Source organism: Alosa pseudoharengus, unplaced genomic scaffold, assembly GCF_046254945.1.
Source record: "Alosa pseudoharengus isolate Yale_2024_CS ecotype anadromous, Long Island Sound unplaced genomic scaffold, YU_APseudo_1.1 YU_APseudo_1.1_scf_2, whole genome shotgun sequence".
Classification (NCBI taxonomy): Eukaryota; Metazoa; Chordata; class Actinopteri; order Clupeiformes; family Clupeidae; genus Alosa; species Alosa pseudoharengus.
Genome location: NW_027468663.1, coordinates 26,088,620 through 26,096,529, shown reverse-complemented (window position 1 = coordinate 26,096,529; position 7,910 = coordinate 26,088,620).

The window sequence follows — 7,910 nt, the reverse complement described above, 5'->3', positions numbered from 1 at the left end:
TTAATAGAGGCCTCTGGCTGGACGACTTTGAAAGGCACCAACATCCACTTCCTTTAAGGGAGAAATGAAAGCTGAACTCACCTCATGTTAAAGCACTCAAGGCTGGCACCGCTGCAGCAGCAGACAAAGGAACACAGTGTGTGTGTGTGTGTTTAGATTTTCATCTTGCTTCTTTCTGTTGTATTTCCTCCACAGGCTTGGCACAAATGTGGTGGATGCATTTCTAGAAAACTCTGTCACTATCAATTGGTGTTTTATACAGTGATTTTCCAGACTACTCTGGATATTTAAAACACTCTTAACTGAATACCCATGAACCAAGCCTAAAACAAAATTGGCTGCCTGTTCAACAGTTTCAGTATTTCGTTTAAATGACCAATGAAGGTTCCAAAGTTGTTTTGACAATACAATCAGAAAATGTTACATTTCCAACCAACACTGTACAAGATATAGCTTTAGCAACTTGGCTGACACAAGGGTTTCAAAAACTCTTTATTTGAACAGTACAGTATTAGTGGATGACCTATCGCCAAGAACTTTCCAGAGAGGTCACATATCAAGAGCCTGGGTTGGGTGGGTGGGTTCTGCGGTACTCTCTAAAGGGAAGAGGCATGCATCAGAGTACTGTCAGAATTCACACGGAAGTGCCACAGTGGGATATGGAGAGGAGACATAAGGATATGAGTGTCCAGCCTCCTCTATGTGCTGCATCAGGAGATACGCTGGACATGCAGGACTGATGAACTTGGCTCAGAGGAGGCATTGTGGTAACTGCAGACAAAAATGGCGCCAGGAGAACACTATGGGTCACACATGTTAGACGCTTTGGGGGAAATGTGGAGGGTTTTTTGATGGATTTCGGATTTCGGCTTGAAACTCAGTTTGAGTGAGATCAAGCGAGGTTCACATTGACCTGGTGAATATACAGTATGTTAACCTTCTGGCACAGTGTTTTCACTTCATGCACATGCAATGACAGCAGATCCAGGGCTGTTTTTGAGCCATCAGTTAGGTCATGAAGACGTTGTCACATCAGAGTGCTGTATCAGCACCAAGCCACTGTAGAACAAGTGCATGGTATTGTGGCTTTGGCCGAGTCTACTCCCATGTGCAACAGGACAGAAGTCGAACTGTAATGGTGAGCCACGCCAATGCTCTGATTCTCCCATGATGATTCCCGTTTGCCCTCCATCTGTGGCTCTATAAATACTGTGCCCACGCAAAACCTCCAGTTTCTGATTACACGGTTGCTGAAAAATGTTGGAAATTTCTGGCCTGCCAACCACCGTCTGTGTCACCATTAGTATGTGAGCAACTGGCCGTCTTTAAATATGTTTTTACTGTTTTGGTGCATGTTCAGGAGTGGGATTGCTGGGTGGATGTACAATATATATGGCTTATGTATGGACCACCAAACACCATGTTCCCAGGCACAGAAGCCCTCACTTTATTTGTCTTTGCTACCGCCGAGATTTAATCATTATTATTCTAACATACTTACTCAGTCACAGTAAGGCCATGTTTGAGTTTTCGGTTGTTTAATGATAATGGGATATTTTAGGCATAAACATAAATATCTTTACGTGCAAGATCCCAGACCACACAAAAGCAGGTTTATGTATAGATTTGGAGGTTTGTCTAAATATGTTCTTATTTGAATATGAGAAGTCTTAGGGGAATTTGTCAGGAGAATGGGCAACAGACATTGCAACAAAGCATTCTGAATTTGCAAGATGAAGTTAGAGTGAACTACAGTTTGAGCAGTCATGCAAATTGCAGTGATGTAATTCAAATCTGAACTAGAGAGAGAGTCAGACTTTATTGGCCAAGTATGTTCGCACATACACAAAATGTCATTCTGGTCGTTGGTGTCACTCTAACAATGTACACAATAGGCAATGATCGAAACAGATGATGCATACAGTATACAGACAATGCACATAAAGACATGAGACCCATCAAACAAGCAATATACAGACTATATGCTCTTGAATACAAACACTGTCCATGCATATGTACCCTGTACTCCTGCTCATCCTATGTATGTCTGTGTTGTGTGCCCTGATATTGAAGGTTTACTTTTATTTATGTTTTTATGTTCTTATGACTAATGGTCCAATGTGTTTTTCTGTATTATTTGTCTTAATCTTTATCTTTAGTTATCTGCTGTACAGCACTTTGGTCAGTTTATGGTGTGTTTAAATGTGCTTTATAAATGAAACTTACTTAGTTACTCACTTACATATCAAGTAGTGTGGAAGGACAGTGTAACATTATGTGTATGGTAGTCTGTAGCCTACAGTCTGAACTGTCTGACACATATTTATACTAAGTAGAGGCTCATAAAAGAGCTTTACAACGGACCATTTTCATTTCACCAACACTCTAATTCAAACCCACAGAAACAAGAAAATCCAGTTTGATAAACAATGACTCAAAATCATTTTCCGCCTTGAAATATTTCACATGAACATGCATTTTAATAGTGCAGCACATAATCATTAAATAGAAATATACAGGTATGAAAGAGCTATCAATCTCTAAGTGTGGTTTGTGCTGACCAGCCCACACATGGTCTCCCTCCCACCTCTCTCTCTCTATCTCTTTCTCTCCCCTCCCTCCCCCCCTCTCTCTCTATCATTCCCCCTCTCTCTCTATCACTCCCTCTCTCACTCACTCTTTCAGTCTCTCTGTGTGTCTTTCTCATTCACCTAGCTGTGATGTTGGCAGCCTGGTCCAGTCCGTGCTGGCCCCTCCACTGGTTGTGTTTGTTGGGATCCCACACAGGGCCGGCCCATGCCAGTGCGGTAAGTGTGTAATCCCCCCACCCTGGCCCAGAGCTCACACCGCTGTAGTAAACCATGCTGCTCTTTTCATGGACTCATCGTATGTCCCCAAAGAACCTGGGGGGAAATTTTCCGCGGCAACAGAAATAGTACCCAGAGAAAGCTGGCAAAGGCCCCTGGTGCCCCTATGTCGCTAACCGGACGAGAGCACACACACACACACACACACACACACACACACACACACACACACACACACACACACACACACACGCACACGTAGACACAGCCACACACATGAACACACACATAAATACACAACCAATGGTACTATTTTCATCGCAATATATATAAAATTCATTAAGCAGTCTATTTCCCAGGGCTGAAAGTACACTCTGTGTTTTGAAATCACCGCAGCATTCAATTTAGATTGCTTACGTAAAACTGACCTCCACAACCAGCGCCCACCTCCTCAGCCCGTTTTATTTTGACCACACCGATGGACTGGCACTGATAAAAGTGCACACACATGTGCCATGCCAAACACCAAACGCATTCAGCATTAGTGCTTATGTACACCCTTCAGCGTTTATTTGGTCCCTTGCATAAACCAGGCGTCCTAAACACAGGAAAATGCCTTGTAATCAGAAAGAAACATGCATGTGATGCATGTCTTTGAGGTGTACTGTATATATACTGTATATCAGCATTCTAAAGTTTTGCATTTTGCAATTATAGATACTCTTTTGCATTCATATAATACCATACATCCTCTGTACAACTGACAGTAATCTGTAAGCAAAGTACTTTTATGGTGTATATGGTGTATATGTGTATATGAAGGTCAAGGTTGACAAATATTGCTTCAGAAATTAAACTTTAGAAAAGATGGAAATATTACATTCTCTCTCTGTCCTCTTGAAGTGTAGGCTGTGGCAACTCAGCAACACTGAATGTTTGTTCAGATCTAATGACACATTCACAAAAGTAGCTTTTTTGCTGACCTGCAAATACTGCCAAATATATATTTGTGCTGTCTACATATGTGTGGTATATGTATGCGTGTGCATGCATGCACATGTGTGAATGTCCAATCAAGCAATCACTCCTTTAATCTAAACCCACTTGTTTTAAAAGCAAGAGAGCTGTTGTGGATGCAAACACCAGTCTGCATATATTGCCTCTCAGTAACTTTGAGAGCATCGACCGCAATGCAAATTGGCACAGAAATACTACTGTAGTGACATAAGATTTCATCCAAGCCTCCCGTGTTTATTTAGGAACTGGGGTTTCTTGCGTCGAGTGTAAACAACAGCAGGAGCTACTTATAGAACTGGGCCACTCAAAGTAATAATGTAGCCATCAGGGGGGCTGGGCCTCGGAGCCTACGTCATCTCTGACCTTTCTCTGTTTGGACAAGGTATTTGATTTCCCCTATTTTTTACAGCATTCACACATAAGCCATTGTGGGACGCGCGTGGGTATGAAATGGTGGCTTAGTCCTGATCCAGTGATGGTAGATTGGGCCGGTGGGTTCGCAGCCAAGCCGTGAAAGAATGGCACAGGACCAGCAGAGCCTCCACAGTCACACACACTCCTCAGCTGGGATATATTAAGGGCTGTCAGATTAAATCAAATGGGCATTAAAATTCATTTGATAAAGCATTTTCAGGTGTATGCATTTCCCCTCTGGAGCCTGTCAACGGGTTAGGAGTTATGAAAGAGCATGCGGAGTGACAGCTGTGTGAATACAGGGCAAAACTGTTTCAAATTACTAGTTGCTCTTTTTCTATTTCAACACCTAAAAACGTGTGAAACATTCTTACGAATGTGTTTTTCCATTAATTACTTTTACTTGGTTTGCCCTTTTGCCGATGAGTGCTGTAAAAGAGCAAGTTACAGGTATGAAGTAACTCTTTGGATGTGTTCAATCCCTAAGCTAGTTCCCATTTCTCATTACAATTTGAGTCTTGGCATCTGTAAGATCAACTTGGAGCTTGTCAACTACAAATTGAAATGACACCTCTGCAACTATAAACAGTGAAAATATAGACACACACACACACACACACACACACACACACACACACACACACACACACACACACACTGGCTTTCCAATACCAAACTGAAGTTTCTTTGCTGGACACTCAGAACTGATAGGCTACTGTACAGTCCAACATAGCACTGCCCCCCACAGGCCCACAATGGCAGTTCTGGTCAGCACGGTCACTCAAGGCCTCCCCACGGCAGATGACCTTTTGAAGAAATGTGATGATGGAGCAGCCCAACCCAATGTATCGCACCGATAACAGATAAACAGACAGAAATGTGCTTGCATTGCTGACCCGGATTCATCACAGGCAATTAACAGTGGATATATACTGTATGGCATCAATAAAATATTTTGTTATTCCTGTATTGTCCTTGTTATGCCCTGACAGCACAGTCACTGCATGGTTTCAAGCTGTACGTACAACGGTTTTATAAGGATAGACACATCTTCAAGCATAAAAAGCATTTTGCACTTTGCAGAAATAATTGACGTTGGAATATCTCCAGGCGTTTTTTTTTTCTTGTTTAATCACATTCACGCCTGCTTCCACAATGGAATGTGATGCAAGAGGTTAATTTTTTTCTGCTTCTATTACATGCTTCAGTAAACATTATTTTCTTTCTTGCTGCTTTTTTCGATTCCTGTTTTTCAGCATTTTAAATTCAGTCTCATCAAGTCTGGGATAACAAGGGACCCCTTCATAAGGGGACACAAGGGGACCAGTGAAAGCAGGGGTACGTGGAAGAAGCCCAAATTTTGTCTCGCTTCAGGGAAGTTTGGCACAATTTATAATGCTTTCTTCCTGATTATCAAAGAAACAGCCAATGCAGCAGAACCGCGTGTGTGTGTGTGTGTGTGTGTGTAGACCACAGGGAACCGCTGGAGTTCAGCTGAGCAGAAAGAAAATAAACCCAAAATTCATCACACTGGACTTGTTTGGCCCTGTGCTCTCTCTGTGGCGCTTTCCCATCTTCTCCTTGAAGAAGTTTGTCGGCTATTTCAGTTTTTTTCCAAAACCTGAGGCAATTTGTCATGTGTGATCAAGATAAGTAAACAGATCCAGTACATATTGTGTTCCTGGGCTGTCTGTGTACACTGCTTATCTCTTTGTTGATCTTGATTCTTTTCCCTAAAACTAACTTTTAACAGTTTTTAGCACTCAGGCTTCACTCAATACACCCCCATACATGCATATGGTTCACTGCTGTTTTATTGGAATGTTCACACTATTTATCATTATTTAGCTCTCATTTTTCTGCATCTTACACATACAGTACAAAGGTATTTTACAAGGTTACTTTGAATTCCTTGAATGGAATTACAGTCCATTAAATGTGGTTAATGTAATCACATGTGCCCTTGCAGTGACTGCAGGAGGAAATGTGAGACCCTGAGGCCTGCTGCTCTTTGCCAGCGTGCCCCATGAACCTGGGGAAAACCTCGGGAGAGAGGCCCACGTTATGTGATCGACGTGTTTTGCTCCAACTCAGAGGCTGAACGGACGCCAACACTAGCAAAACCCAACCTGAACACACTTCCTGTACACATCAAAGTCTATGTTAATCAACTTCTCAGTAGGTACTCCACAATAGCATGCATGTTGCCTTGGCCTAAAAAAACAAAAGAAGAAATTGAGTTCCTTTGTTGTTTCAATTCAACGGAATCTTTGAAACCCTCAAGGCTTGGGTGGGAACAGTAGAAAGATTAATATTTCCTAAAAAATTATTTTCAACAACTTGGAAAAAATATATAATTATATTCACTAAACTGTACAGTAGATAAGCTGTAAATGGCTCACAAAATAGGAACAAATTTAAAAGTTGGGTGGTGGCATGATCTAGAGCAAAACTTATTGCATGCTTCTCACATGGCTTAGCTCACACGCAGAGATGCAATCAGACCTCTGGATGGCAGCATCTACTTTCCCCGGATGCTCTGCTCTACCAGTGGGAGATCGGCCTGACCAGCGTGCCGCCCCAGTCACCAGGAAGCGGATGCATGAGTGGGGGCAAAAAAAGCAAACAAACTGTGACTGGCAGAGGAAGCTGTGAGGCTGACTTTCAACAAAGCCCCCCCTCCAAAGCATTTCAAAGCGTCCCAATTAACACTGACCACACCGGGGGACTTCAGCATGGAGAAAGAGAAGGGGAGGGAGGCAGCGCAGAGCAGACAGCTGAGAAGGGCTTGGGAGAGGGCTGTGGGAGTTGTAAGAAGAGATCCTCATCCCACCATGATATGGAGAGTGGAGATAGGAAAAGGGAAGCACCTTTTAGGTGCTAAAGAAACCAAGATATCAGGAAAAAGGAGAACCTGCAGAGTTATTGGGCGGGGGATGTGATTTTCCTATTGGCTGGTGTTAAGTTCATGACCTGTCAACCTAGGTTATAAAAGGTGAAACCTACCTTGTAGAAGGTTTGAATGCTTAGCCCTGAAGACGACCAGTTTGGTGGAAACATGTTGGCTTTGTAATCTGTATGTAGCCATTACAATGAAGGCTTTTTAAATGCATCCTTCCTCATCCTCACCCAGTTTGGTGTGTCTGGATTGCTCTTCTTCATTGAAGTATTGGGTGGGTGATTTGGCAATGTGTCCTCGGTGCAAAGGCATGGAAGGGTGGTTCATACGCCCATGACAGATGACTTCTATTTCAGCTGCATCTACAGTAGACTGCTAATGCGTGGAAATGTATTCTACCACAGCCTCAACAAAATAAACACCAAAATGCATAGAAAGTGAATACATCTTTCATATTACAATGCTTCAGCTGGCCTTGGGGATCTTGTGTGGAGTGTGGAGATACAAAATTGTATCGTCGTCACGGTTCCTGTGGATGGCAGATGTAAATGCTGAACAATATGAAAAGCTGCAGTGTGTTGAACTGAAAACATGGGTAGAGCACTAGCTTAGATCTCTGGTGTCCTCTAAATAGAGGCAGTGTTGGGATGTAATGTATTACTCAGTAATAGATAGTAATATAACATGACATCTATCAGTAAGTCGGGGGTCACAGGGCTTTGAAAAGTGCAATGATAATATTATGTTCTAAAGTGTGCGGATGTGAGGGTTAT